This window comes from Xyrauchen texanus, chromosome 1 (genome assembly GCF_025860055.1).
Source record: "Xyrauchen texanus isolate HMW12.3.18 chromosome 1, RBS_HiC_50CHRs, whole genome shotgun sequence".
Classification (NCBI taxonomy): Eukaryota; Metazoa; Chordata; class Actinopteri; order Cypriniformes; family Catostomidae; genus Xyrauchen; species Xyrauchen texanus.
In genome coordinates, this window is record NC_068276.1 from 8,557,712 (window position 1) to 8,572,902 (window position 15,191).

Genomic DNA, 15,191 nt, shown 5'->3' on the forward strand with positions numbered 1-15,191 from the left:
TCTCTAAGTTTTCCAACTTTTCCAAGAAACTCTTTAAGTCTATCTTGGTCACTAGTGGATTAGCAGATAAGTCCCTCTCTGATGACTCCAGATAATCGATCCGTTTCTCAACATCCAACACTCTTATAACCATCTCAGTGAATTTCATCTCCATGACAGTGATCGATCGACGTATTACAGCAAGATCCTCAAAGTCAGCAACGACCTTTTCAACAGTTGATGCTGAATCTTTCACCGCACTGTCCAATTTTGAGTCCCGAGCTTGCGGTCTCCTCAGGGGCTTCAGCTAGAAGTGTCTTTTAATGTCTCCAGAGCCAGAGGATTTTGAATTCTTTACATATTGTCTTCCTAGAACAGTCAAGAAGCAGAGTGTATCGAATCTCACCAGTTTATGACATAAAAAGTATTAAAACTGGCAAACTGTGCAGAGCTCGCCGTTCACACGTGATACCCTTGCATGGCGCCATGCGACTCCCATTCAGCGATTTCTATCTTCTCACAAAATTACACAATTTCACTGCAAATCCATATTTTATGTCCATGTATTTATTTATTTATTTGGTTAGTAGCCATGTAATAAGTGGGATAATGCACAGTCAGCCAGTTTTTATAGAAAAATAAACTCCTTCAGGCTGATACAAGACCCTACCACTTCCCGTCAGGGTCCTGATCACCCAGTTGGGGATTAATTTGCGAAAACAATCAACAGACTGTACATCATCCCTTAAGTAACTTTGTTCAGTTTTCTGCATATCATAATGGTGTCAAATAAGCAAGAGCTCTGTTTGGATAAAGTTGTTTAAAGTCAATATTAGATTGACGCATGTTTAACTACACTGTTTTTTCAATGCAGTTGTCATTTAAAATAATAATACAAAATAAATAAAAATAAAAAATAAAATGTTGGAGCTCACAGTATATGTTATTGTGAAGTCACACCAATTAAAGGTAGTAAGTGTGATCACTTTTTTAAATCATAAACAAACAAAAAAACAGACACAACAACTAAATATTACTTGAACTGTTAGTTACCCCAAAACAAAGCTAACTTAAAATAAGCATTTTTAGTTTAAGGCCAAGTGTATCCAGAGGTATCAGCCAGCTAAATTTTTGAAACACAACAGCCCAATACCTATTCACTTTCACTGTACGGATGAGACTGAGAACACACAGAACATTCAGCTAAATGTATCCTTTTGTGCAAGAAAAAAAATCATATGGGTCTAATGACAAAAGGATGAGTAAAAGATGACAATTATAATTTCTGGATGAAATATTCATTTAAATTGTATATTATATACAATATGCCCTCGAGATATTGGAATAAGCTATTGAAAAATCCATATCGGCCAACCACTAACAAACTTCAAATTCTAAAAACAAACAAAAATGCATCTTATGTGATCTTGACTACTTCTGTCCTTTTCACATGTACAGACTATATCCCCTTGTAACACGTATACTTATTTTAAAAGCAAAGGTGCAGACATTTTTAATTGTTGAAGCTCAACAACTGGCAAGATTGACTGTATCATTCAGATTCAGTTTCCAAAACTGAAGCTACATCTCATACCAGATTGAATTACACAGCCAATGGAGACTGAAAACAAGCCATGAAGTTTGAGACACAATTTTTCAGAGGAAATCAACCCAGAATGTATTTGCCAGAGTATTGTATCACCTCTCTCCACTAAGGATTGGTTGTTGATATCATCAGTTAAGTCATCAGGAATAGAAGAGCTCGCACCCACAACTGTGTAAGAAAGACAGGTAGAAAGTGTGTGTGTGTGTGTCAAAATGATAAGTGTGCAAATATGAGTGTACATTTTTTTTTTTGCAAATATGGTGCATTTAGGTTTGTGCATTTAGTTAGCAAGAGACACATACAAGAAAGCCATAGCACCAGTATGTGTCAGTGTGTGTAAGAGCGAGTGCATGTATGTATGTGTTTGTGGTGAAAAAGTAGCAAAAAGAGATGAAAACGTGTGTTAAAATCACATAAGCTTAATCACAGCGAGCTCTAAGCACATGCAGAGAGAAAGAAAGAGAAACAGAGGGCAAAAGATAGATAAAAAGTTAAATTAGTTTGAGAATTAAAAAAGTGAATTTTACAGAAACAATATCTGAGAAGATTCAACCCTTAAGATCCCTTTAAGTTAACAACCAAAATTATTATATTACAGAAATGTGTACTGTAATACTGTAAAAAAATACTGCACTAAGTAATGACAATCTAATGGAAACCACTATCGAGAATAATGGGAATCACCCCTAAAAACCCTCTAAAGTAAAACCATCTTGATGCATTACAGTAATAGGACTATGGGGGGAAATGTGCTTGCCACAAAAATAATGTCACAATACAAAAAGCCTTAATGGTCCTAAAATCTTCATTTTCTTTATGCAAAATATCATTTCTTATTCATCCGTTTCCAACATTTGCTCATTCTGACTTGAAAAAACATATAATGATAATGAAAATTATAATGATAACACTGGCCAATGCAATATAGTCACCGATATATCATACATTCCTATTGATAAACATTTAATATTGTGAAGATAAATGGTCTCAATGTTGCTTAACACAATCAATGAGTTTTTACCTTTCCTCACAACCTGAACAGTAGGTTGCACCACCTCAACATGTTCCTCCACCCACTGGTTGTGTCTCTCGCTAGGGTCAGATTCAGAAACCTCTGGTCCCACTCTGTCTGCAAAAGGACTTCTTTCATTGGCCATCTCATTTGTGGGTGTGTCATCTGAACCTTGATTCCATCCATCCTCAAGATCCCTGAAGATCAGTTGTCTTTGCTACGTTCACACCGGACGCGAATAGCGCGTCAAATTCGCGCCTACCGCGTCTAGTTATACGCTTGACCACTTTGAATCCATTCGCGCGTCAAGAGCGAAATTGACGCGCGTAAAAAACAAAAGTTTGAAGCGAAATTTACGCTGCGGACGCAGCGCCAGAGGCGAAATCCGTTGACGGCCATCTTTTTACAAGATGGCTGATGTTGATCCAGCATTCGTGGAGAGAGTCACCGCTCTGTATTTGCTCTGGAGAGCAGAACAGCGGCGTATGGGTCGTCGTCGCCGCATTTGGGTCCACCAGACCCTCCGGAGGCGTTCCTTCGGCGAATTTCATCATTTGCTCCAGGCGCTGCGCCTGGATGACGGCCGCTTCAGCAGTACTTCCGCTTGTCCCGCGCCCAGTTTGATGACCTGTTGTCCCGCGATCGGAGCGAGGATCACCCTTCAGGACACCAACTACAGGCTCTATCCCAGCTGTGGAGCGTCTGTCCATCTGTCTTCGGTTAGTAAATGTATATAAAATGTTAAATACAGTATATTAAATATATGTTAATTTACGCTATGCTAGCAATGTTTTTCAAACTGTGTGGTACGGATACCACTGTTGGTGCTCTTTCTAGTGATACTCAGTTAACTGCTGTAACGTTAACCTAAAAAATAAAATATTATTTTGGCAGACGTGATAATGTCTCTATCTGTAAGCAATATGTAGTAACGCTACTCTTTCTTTTGATAATCAGTTATTGGTTATTGGCACACTAGTGATTTAAACCATATACACATATACCCTTTTGTTTTGAAGATTCAAAACTTTGTTAAATTGCTTGCAAAATTGCTAGCAAACAAACAAATATGGTGCATTAAAGTAAAACAGACTGGTTATTGTATATAGTTGAATATGTAACTACAAGTGTACTTATAAAAATATTTTCTAGGTTTCTTGCCACAGGGGACTCATTCAGGACCATAGCGTCCAGCTTCAGGGTTGGTGTCTCAACAGTGAGCCAGATCGTCCACCAGGTTGTGACTGCAATCTGGGACTGTCTTGTGGAGGAGTACATGGCTGGGCCCACCACTGATGACTGGAGGTCCATCGCAGAAGGATTCCAGGAGCGATGGAACTACCCTCTATGCTGTGGAGCGGTGGATGGGAAGCACGTGGCAATGAAGGCACCCCCCAACTCAGGATCCCAGTTCCACAACTACAAGGGAACATTCTCCATCGTTCTCCTTGCAGTTGTGGATGCGAGGTATCGCCTCGGTTGATCGATGTTGGGGGTACGGCAGGACCAGCGACGGTGGGATTCTGGCAACTCCGCCTTTGGACAGGCTCTCCGTGCTGGTACACTTCATCTGCCTCCTGACCAGCCTCTTCCCGGTGCTGATGAAAGAGGACCCCAGCCCCATGTCTTTGTGGCTGATGAGGCGCTCCCGCCAGTGGAGGAACCTCATGCGCCCTTCCTGGACGCATCCTTCCTCCAGAGAGGCGTGTCTTCAATTACCGCCTCCAGAGCCAGGCTGGTGGTGGAGAACGCCATTGGCATCCTCTCCTCACAGTGGAGGATGTACCGCCGCCTCATCGAGGTCCACCCAGAAGTTGCGGAGAAGTGTGTGAAGGCGACGTGTCTTCTCCACAACTTTCTGAGGTGTTCGGAGGGGAGAGAGGCACCTGCTGCGAGGGGCGGGACATGCTGGAGAGGAGCCACTGCCAGGTCTGGGTCGGGTTGCGGCCAACAACTCCTCCAGAGAGGCACTCGGGTGAGGGATGTCTTCATGGCACACTTCTCGGTGGAGGGAGCAGTACCATGGCAGCCGACGGAGTAGCGTTTGAAGTCCTCCTCATGACTTCCCCACAACGGCTCTTTTAAGAGCCACCCACAAACCTATAAAGAGCTAAACTATCTAAAAATAGTCCATTATTATTATATTTTGTTTTTTTTTTCCCAGGTTGTCAGCCCCAGTTCCAGGATGTCAGGTCCACAACATGCACATTTATTAAGTTGAGACTTAAACTTAAAGTTTAAGTTTTTAAAAATGTCAGGTTTTCCATGGTAGTATATCATGTTAAATTATTTATTTATTTTTGTTTTGATGATAAATGGAGCCAGCCTCAAAAATTAATTAACCTGTCCTGTGTTTTTTTCCTTATTCAACACTGTCCAGACACTAATGTTGGTTGTCTTTACATTACAATAATAATGTTTCATATAATCTAGATTTAGATATGGAATAAATAGCAATCAATACAAAATCAAAATGTCTCATATATTGAAATCAAGTTATGTGATAAAAGATTTGCTTTGTTTGTGCATTAGAACCACACCAGGCATTTAGTCATATTACAAAATAATTTATTGAGGCCAAACATATGAAGTAATTTTAGGTATAACATTAAAAAACATATTTAGGCAAAACGTAAAAAAATTATTTAGGCAAAACATATAAAATAACAATATGAACTGAAAAAATGAACAATATGTGCAAACTATTTACATTAAGAGACAGGAACAAAAAGGACCTCGCTTGGAAGGTGGAAGAGCCACAGGGAACGGCATAGGAGAAGAGGAAGGAGGGCATTCTGCGTTTCCTGCAGAGCCTGCTGCCTCTTTTTTTTTTTTTTTTTTTAAAGTTTACTGTGTGGGGGGGTCCAATTGTTCCAAATTTAGCACAATGGTGCTATTTTCCATTGCCAATTTGTATATTTGAAATTTAACTTTTTCTTTTAAATGAGGCGGCATGCTCTGCAGAAAAGGCAGAAGGCTGAGGAGGAAGTACTCATCAGCTGAGCGTGGCGGTGGGGTTGGAGGTCGCGCCAGAGGTTGTGTCAGAAGCTCCAACAGCGTCTGCTCCACCTCCGACGGACCATCCTGGGACCGCTCACGGGGCCGCCGCCGGGCTCTCCTCCTCTGTTGGCCTGTGAAAGCAATACACAGTGCAATGAGAAGGCAGAAAGATGATACCTGATTTTCATGTTCACAGTAAAGGTTAACAATTTAATTGAAACAACAAAATTGTCTAGATATTGTGAGAATACTATCTGTGTCAGTGACATAGACAGTGCTTAAATGCAAGTGTGAAATTGTTTTGAACTATATATCAAGTAATTACAAGTTATACTTCAGACATGTACATAGATAAACATGCAAATGAACAGTAGCTAAAAAGTATGTATGTACTATTGCCTTCACACACCTGTGAGTTCAGCAGCAGGGGCTGAGGGACCAGGGACTGGGGAGACAGGAGAAGAGGCAAGGGATCTCAAAATATCCTCTTCCCCCTCTGATCATTTTCCTCTGTCAAGACAATATTAAATGTTAATACAACACGTTGGTAACAATGATCATAGAGAGATTACATTTCTTCATCTGTAAACAATGACAGCATATATGCCTTGTAATGTGGATTCATTGGAAACACACCAGTCTCTGTCTCCCACGCCGTTTCTCCAGGCTGTCCCTGGTCCTCGAGGTGGTTGTCTTCTCTGATCCGGGCCTCGACCCCTCCATGTTACCACTAGTCTCCCGTGGGGTGACGAAGGGGTCGAGGAATCCCAAGATCTGAGAGTACTTCCACCTCTTCCCAGACCCTGCTGCTGACCCACTCCTCTTGTCCATCTCCTTCCTCTTCTCCTTCAGATATGTGTCCCTGAGGCTCTTCCACTTTTTTCTGCAAAAGTCCCTGAATAAACAATATCTTGTAAGCAAAAAATGTAGCTGAATATAAGCGGAAAATAATTGTAAAATAGCACAAGGCAGCTTGCTAGCTGGTTAGCAGGTCAATAACGTGACTCAAAAGTAGCAGGAAAATAGTTAAAAATAGCTAGCTGCTTAGCAGGGCAATAACGTGACACAAAAGTGAAATGTGTAATTATATATATATGCGCGTGTAAAAATATACCCATAAATATTTTGTTCAAGAAATTACAGTGACTGTAGCATTTCTATCAGTAAAGAAGTGGACAAATATTAAAGATTAATTTGTATTTACAACTTACCAGGTTGCCCAATCTCCTCACTGACCCTCTTCCAAGCGAGGTCCTTTTTGTTCCTGTCTCTGTAAAAATATGAACTGGAATCGTACAATTCCGGGTGACTGCTAACAGCAACAATTAATTTTTCCTCCATAGCTGTCAGTGATTTTGGAATGAAAGATTCCGAGCGGGAGTTTACGTCACTTTACCTCCTGAGTGACAGCAGGCAGCTAGGCTCCTGATTGGTTAACGCGGCGCGAATTGACGCCAAAGTTCAGATTTTTCAACTCATTCGCGCATAACGCTTTTCAACCATTCGCGCGTAACGCGTCTACCGCGCCGCGCTCTACGCCTCATTCGCGCCGCAGGAATTTTTTACGCGCGTAACGCGTCTTGGCATTGACTTAACATTGAAATCACTCGCGCCTGACGCGCTATTCGCGTCACTGAAAAATAAGAATAAAAGGAGGGAGAAAAGTTAGAGAAGTTTTTGTAAAATGCCAATTTCAATCTGATTGGCTGGCTTTTTGGAGCCAAGGCAGCACAGGTTTTTACACATTTGCTCCAGTGAGAATTTCTGGGAAAAAAAAAAATTAAATAAAAACTTTCATTAAAAAACTTTTAAGTGGCTAGAAGTTTGTTACCTCTTAATGGTGAAAAGTTATAAACACAAACACACTCAGCCAAACAATCCCTCACCGTCTTGAGCAGCATCTGCAATACCAGCTTTTGCTCTGAGGCAGACATCCCTGTCCAGATGACATACTTCAGACACATCTGTCGGTGTGGTTGGTGCGACAGCACATTCATCATCACTAGCAGAGTCCTTCTCCAGAGACACAGACTCCTCTGACAGTGATATATCTATCGAAAAATTTGGAAACATGTTGCTTTCTTTTAATACTAAAGGAACATGAAACGAAATTCACAAGACATTTAAACATAATGTGATGTATTTCTGAGTGAAAAAGTACATTCTGCATGAAATAATGTGGAGGCAGATAATGTTATAAAAGTTTTACCATGCACAATAAGACCAGAGACACTTGTTAAAAGTAAAAAGGGTCCAAATATCATGTTGACTTGAAATCTTTACTTGGAAGTGAATGGAGAACAAGGTGTAGTGTGATTGTGGCTTGAGTAAATTGTGACACCCTAGCCCACAAATGAGACATAAATGCACAAATGGTCTTACGTAATTGATTGGCAGATGATTGGCAGATGGCACACCTGATGACCTAAAACAGAGTGACAATATGACAATTTCATCAGACAGAATTTAATGATGTTAACAGTTTTGAAAAATGAAAATATGTCCTAATCATGTGCTGACTTACGGAACAGACGATCCTTGTTTGGCTTCGCCTGCCCTTTGAGTGGCTGAAGTGATTGTCTTTTCAAGCAGGTCTTTCCAACTGCACAACAGTAATACAACAAAGACTGAGAAAGCAAAGCATTACAACACCTTGGAATTATTTCAGTTACATAAATCATCACCCTCTAATCCAGAAACATGGTGTACATAAGTCAATTTGAATGTAAATTAAAAACACAAAAAGAAGATACAATAATGATGGGGATGAGTTATACTTTATTAAACGAAGATGATAAGCAGAAATACGCAATACAACAGTTACAATAATAAACAGTGTCCTTAATAATTTCTTTGGAATTAAGGCTAGGCAAAATGCAAGAAATATGTTCACAATATTTTTATAAAAAATATTGCGATGTCCAATTTCAACACAACCAGGCGGATTGGGGAATATTCTTGCTTTATTGATTTTGCTTTAAAAATTTAATTAATCTATTGAAACACGAAAAACTTAAACCAAAGATATTTCCAAATTCAAATTGCACTTCAACTGAAACAAAAAAACTATTAAAATATAGTAGTAAAAATAAAATCGTATTAAACCACCCTTCTATTTGCCATCACACAAGTAGCCATCGACAGGGGTTTTCAAAGTGTTAGAATAAGCCCCTCTCACAAAATTTACAAGACTGCCCCAAGAACTAAACTTTGAGCACCTTCTGAGATAGTGTGAGAGGTCATTTGCAGCATTCTCATATACAACACTATTCTTACAAACAGTTTTGAGACGACTGAAAAATAAAAGGAGTGAGAACTCCTTACGTGCACACACACACACACACACACACACTTAAGGAACCTTAAAACTGCAGCAATGTTATAAAACACTCAGATGTCATGAATATTAGTTAACATGTTACGGTAACATCACCGTAAAACAAAACAATTTGCAATTGGTAAACACAATATCCCTCCAGTAACCACACGTCTGAATCAAGCACTTCTTTTCTGTGCTGATGGACATGACGCAAACACACAAGGGCGAATGATGTAAGCCTGCAATTTCATGCCAAATCCAACCCAGCAGCTCAAAATGTAAATCGTTATAGTAGACATATCGTAGTGAATCGAGATAAGGCAAGGACAGGGTTTTGAACACAGATTTTTAAATGCACAGTGATTTGAAAAATTATTTGCCCCTTACAGATTTCTTCTGTTTTTGTGTATTTTTCGTACGTACTAAATTGTTTTAGATCTTCAAACGAGATATAACATTAAAAAAAGGCAATCTGAATAATCACAAAATACAGTTTTCTCAAAAAAGTTATCCAACACCTATATCACTCATGTGAAAAATTAACTGCCCCCTTAAACTTAATAGCTGGTTGTGCCACCTTTCGCAGCAACTGCAACCAAATGCTTCTGATAAATGGAGATCAGTCTTTCACAACGCTGATGTGGAATTTTAACCCACACTTCTTTTCAGATCTGCTTGAGTTCAGCAACATTGGAGGGTTTTCGAGCATGAACTGCCCATTTAAGGTCCTGCCACAGCATCTCAATCGGGTTCAAGTCAGGACTTTGACTAAGCCACTCCAAAACTTTAATTTAGCTACTTTTGAGCCATTCAGATATGAACTTACTCCTACCCTTTGGATCATTGTCTTCCTGCATAATCCAGGCATGCTTGAGCTTCAACTCACGGATTGATGACCAAACATTCTACTTTAGGATATTCTGGTAGAGAGCAGAATTAACATTTCCCTCAATTATTGCAAGTCGCCCTTGCGCTGAAGCAGTAAAGCATCCCCACACCATGACACTACCACTACCATGCTTGACTGTACAGTTGTGGCAAAAAATATTTGCACCCTTGGTAAGCAAAGGCAGCTGTGAAAAGAAATCTGCATCGTTTATCCTTTTGATCTTTCATTTGGTGATCTTTCATTGTCTGATTGTTAGAATCACAAAAATCTAACATTTAATTGAAGTAAAACTATTGAAACAGGGGAAATATATCATTATTAAATAAATATTTATACACCTGGCAAGGTATCGGAGGCCATTCCTCAATACAGAATTTTTTCAGATCCTTCAAATTCAGAGGTTAATGTTGGTGGACCCTCCTCTTCAGTTAACTCAACAAATTGTCTATGGGGTTCAGGTCAGGGGACTTGGATGGCCATGACAGAACCTTGATTTTGTGGTTAGTGAACCATTTTTGTGTATTTTGATGTTTGTTTTGGATCATTGTCCTGCTGGAAGATCCAATCAAGGCCCATTGACAGGTTTTGATTTTTTTATCTGTTGGTATTTGATAGAGTCTGTGATGCCACTATCTGAACAAGATGTCCAGGACCTCTGTCATAAAAACAGCCCCACAACATAAAAGATGCATCACCATATTTAACCGTGGGCATTGGGTACTTCCTCATCTCTGTGTGTGCCAAACCCATCTCTGGTGTTTGCTGACAAAAAGCTCTTTTTTAGTTTAATTTGACCATAGAACCTGGTTGCATTTGAAGTTCCAGTAGTGTCTGGCAAACTGAAGATGCTTGAGTTTGTAGTTGGATGAGAGCAGAGGCTTTTTTCTTGAAACCCTCCCAAACAACTTGTGGTGATTTAGATGATCTGATATTTATTTTTTAAACTTTCTGACCCCAGACCCCTCTAATTTCAGCAATTCTCCAGCTGTGATCCTTGGAGATTCTTTGGCCACTTGAACCATCCTCATCACTGTGTGTGGAGACAATATAGACACACATCCTTTTCAATGCCAATTCTTAAGATCTTCAGTTGATTGGAACATGTTAATAACTGCCCTGATGGTGGAAATGGACATTTTCAATGATTTGGCTATTTTCTTATAGACAGTTCCCATTTTGAAAAGCTCAAGACATTTTGCCCCACATCAGAACTATATTCTTTAGTCTAACCCACTGTGATTGATGATTAAGGGAATTTGACCTGTTTGTTACCTCATATTTATACCCCTGTGAAACAGGAAATCATGGCTGAACAATTTCATGTTCATTGTCACCCAGGTGCACTAAAAAATGTAAAATATGAATGGGAATATACTTTAGATATTTTTGACCAGAGTCTTTCTGATAGTAGAGTCATGAAGAGTGACCTTTTTCCACAGACTGTGATGACGTATATATTACTGTGGAATTAGTAAAAAAAAAACATCTGCAAGGGGGTGTCTATTACAGCTGCAGAGAGAGTGACTGTAAATTTGGCATCTTCTCCCAACTGACTGTCTTAATCCACCACTCTCTATTTTTTACCACAAATAGGTAAGTGAAAATAATTTTTGCTGTGATCTCCCATTCACCGCTATCGAGTTTATCAAGTTTATCCTGCAAATGTTTACACAACCAGAGCCTTTGAAATTACATTGTAACCCTTCCCAGACTGATGTATTTCAATCAAGGGCATAGCCAAGAAATTAATTTTGGGTGGGCCTCAATAAAAATGGATGGGCCAAATTATTGTTCCATTGTTTTTTTTTTTGGTTTTGTTTTTTCCCCCTTAGCAACAGAAAGGTGGCACATTCAAACTGTTCTTTCACACTTTTAGAAAGCAGAATTTACGCATTTTGACATTTACTATTTTATAAATATATATTTTGAAGTAAAAAATATTCTCTAATATTCTGAGTGGGTCTGGGTGACCCACACTTGGCTATGCCACTGATTTCAATCACCTTTTTCCTCATCATTTCTGGAATTTCTTTCAACCTTGGCATAGAGGGCTGCTGGGTGACACCCTTTAGCCAACTTCATGAAGCTGAAAAAATTCTATTTAGGTGTTGATTTGATTGAACCGGGCTGGCAGTAATCAGACTTGCGTGTGTCTAGTCCAGCTGAGCCCCCATTATGAATGCAGTTTCATAGATTTAGTAACTAAGGGCAAATATTTTTCACAAATGCCCAGTAGGTATTGGATTAATTTTTTGCTTTAATAAATAACATTATCATTTTATGTAAGATTTTGTTTGAATTTTTTAAAACAATTTAGTATGAAATATACACAAAAACGGAAGAAATCAGGCAAATACTTTTTCACAGCACTTCACATCAGTTATTGACTTTGATCATTTTTACCACAAAAATCTTATGTAATGCAGCTTTAAACAGTATTATTCTGGTAACTAGCTACAAACTTGATGTTATTAATCACTCTAACCAACTTTTTTATCAAGATTCTCATCAAACCGTTGCTTCGCCATGACCTAAAAGTTTACCTGAAAGAGAGAAACGACCATAGAACACAGCTTAACCTAATGCCCACTAGAGCACCCCTTGCAGCAAGGTTAAAAATATAAAACGTACTTGTATTGCATTATGAATTGCATTCAGACACATTTCAAAACAAGTAAAATTGTCCAAGTACTTACATTTAGTATATTTTGTGGATAATATTTACTGACTGAATTAAAAAATGCTGTATTGACTGGCTGCACTTGCTCTCATTCAAACTCAAGCCAGCAAGGGATCATTTGAGATTGACTCACTTGTTCTTCTCTGAGGATGTCCCGGCCACCAGCTCATAGATCTGTCTCTCTGATGTGCTGATCACATAAAGCGCCTTATTGTCTGTAGAAGTAAAACATACAATAATAATAAACCGTCAAGTTAATAAACTATGTGGAAGTTTGTACAGATCTTCTGTTAGTAGTGAGTAGCTATTTATCACATGCAGAAATTTTCACAAAGGCTATATCTCACTACCGATAACATTTAGAGACAAAATACCAGTCACACAAATGTGTTTTTTTTAGCAGAAGTTTTGTATGATAATTTCAAACTCCTAGTTTAAAACCCATTTAAATTATACATTTTTGCAAATTCTACCCTGCACAGTAACATACTCTAAACCCATTGACATCCATTAAGGAAAGGTTAACTGTTTTAAGGGCAAATATTTACTGAAAGGTTTATATGTGTTCTTAGGACAATGGACAAAGTAGTTTAGGGCATGTTATCATATTTTTTTCGTGGCAAACAATGTTTTTATATTTTTCCCCCATTTTTGTTGTTTCATTAATTATTTTGTTTTATTTTTTCAATGATGCTGAAAAACCAATGTCATGCAGGATTAGATTTAAAGAGGTAGATTCTGTTAGTAGCTGGTTGTTTATGGTGGGATGATTGGGGAATTTATCACCCCCTAATGTTCACATGAAACCTAGGTCACTGGTTTAATCCCATGTTCCATTGCCACAACTTTCTCCACATAGTGACAACAAGCAAGTGTTTATCAACCTTTTGTTTTTAAAAGTGTTTAACTTTTTTTTCTCCATGGGAAATAACGGTGAAAATGTTTCATTACTTTTTTATAGCCAAGATTTAAATGTACCTGGCTTTCAGAAATTGATTTTCAAAAATAAACCTTTCCCTATAGTACAACGTGTGACAAGAAGCCCTAGTCTCCCCAATTTTAACCACAGATGTGTTTTATTCAACATAGCATGAAGAGACTTCGGAGTAAAGATGCGTTTATACAAAGCACATACAAAGTTTTGCTGTAGAAAAGTTTCAAATAAAACAATACATTTGCAGGAGGAAAAATGTCTAAAGAAATAAAAAATAACATTGGAATATATCTACTTTTCCAATATAATGCTATCACTCATCATTTGCTTTAATTGTATTACCATAATGCATGCAAACAACTGAAAAACAACTTCATTTAATTCTGCTATGCAAACTTTATGAAGAAACCAACGAACATGTGCATCACTCGTTGTAAATAATTGTGGGACATTTGGTAAGATTCGGCAGCGATTCGGTACTTTGTTGGTTTTGGTGTGAAATGATCTTAAAAGGAATAGTGCACCAAAAAAATGACAAAATTATTATTTATTTTTTAACAGAAGAATCTGTTACTACTAGAAGAATCTATTACTAACTATGTAATATTTGCTATACAGAGAATGCAAATGTCTGACCACCAATCACATTTATGTTGGCTGTGTTCTATTCTTGGTCAAACTAATTAATGGAGATGAAAACAATATAAACGACACAAACTGTTATGATTAATGACATAAAAAGCTAAACTCAACAGCATCCATTCATTTATTTACTAGGATTGCCTTAAAATATTCAATACATCGATTGCTGATTGTCACATTATTTTCTTGATACGTTTTTGAAGCATCAATTTACAAACATTAGCCAAAATTTTTATTAGAATCCTAATTTGCGTGCTACCCAATTCACTGTCAGTTGGCCTTCTGTTTAATGTTTTCTGGCATAAAGTCGTGTGAACGGCGAGCTCTGTGCACTTTGCTAGTTTTTAATATTTTTTGTGTCATAAATCGGTGATTTTTGATACATGCCGTTCCATAACTGTTCTATGAAGTCCAAATGTCAAAGAATTCAAAATCCTCGGGCTCTGGAGACATTAAAGGGTAACTAAACACCTGCTCAGAGTCTGACTCCACCCACTAGAAATATTTGAAAATGCTGGAAAAGTGGGCAGACCCCGTCGGGGATAGAGGGAACGAACCGAGTGCGGGGCTGAGCGGGGGGGCACCTGAGACTCATAGTGACGGATTAATTGACAGCTGCTGTCAGACTCTATGTTATTATTATTCCTCACACGGTCGCAAGACGACATGTACATGAATCTGACGTGGTGAGCTGGAACCTGCTTACGTCAGCTGTCACCGCTTACGTCATGAAGTACCGCAACAGCCAATAGGAAAATTCAACTGCAGTAGCCACCGTTCAACCTGAAGAGGGCAGCACTCAGACGTTTTTACACCATATATTGTAGAATTAAAACACTTTATACACAAATGTCAAAAAAATTACTTGAATCAATGACCAGTACTAATAAAGCCCCATGCTTACAGATCATTAACTAAAAAAAGTTGGTTTAGGGTTTAGTTACCCTTTAAAAGACACTTACGTACTCAAGCTTATACCCCTGACAAGGCCGCAGACCAGGGACTCGGTTTGGATGGTGCGGTGTGAGAGATTCAGCATCAACTCTCAGGCATGTCGGCAATGCTGGCGTAGGTCGTTATGGACTTGGAGGATCTTGCTGTAATATGTCGATCGATCACTCCCATGGAGA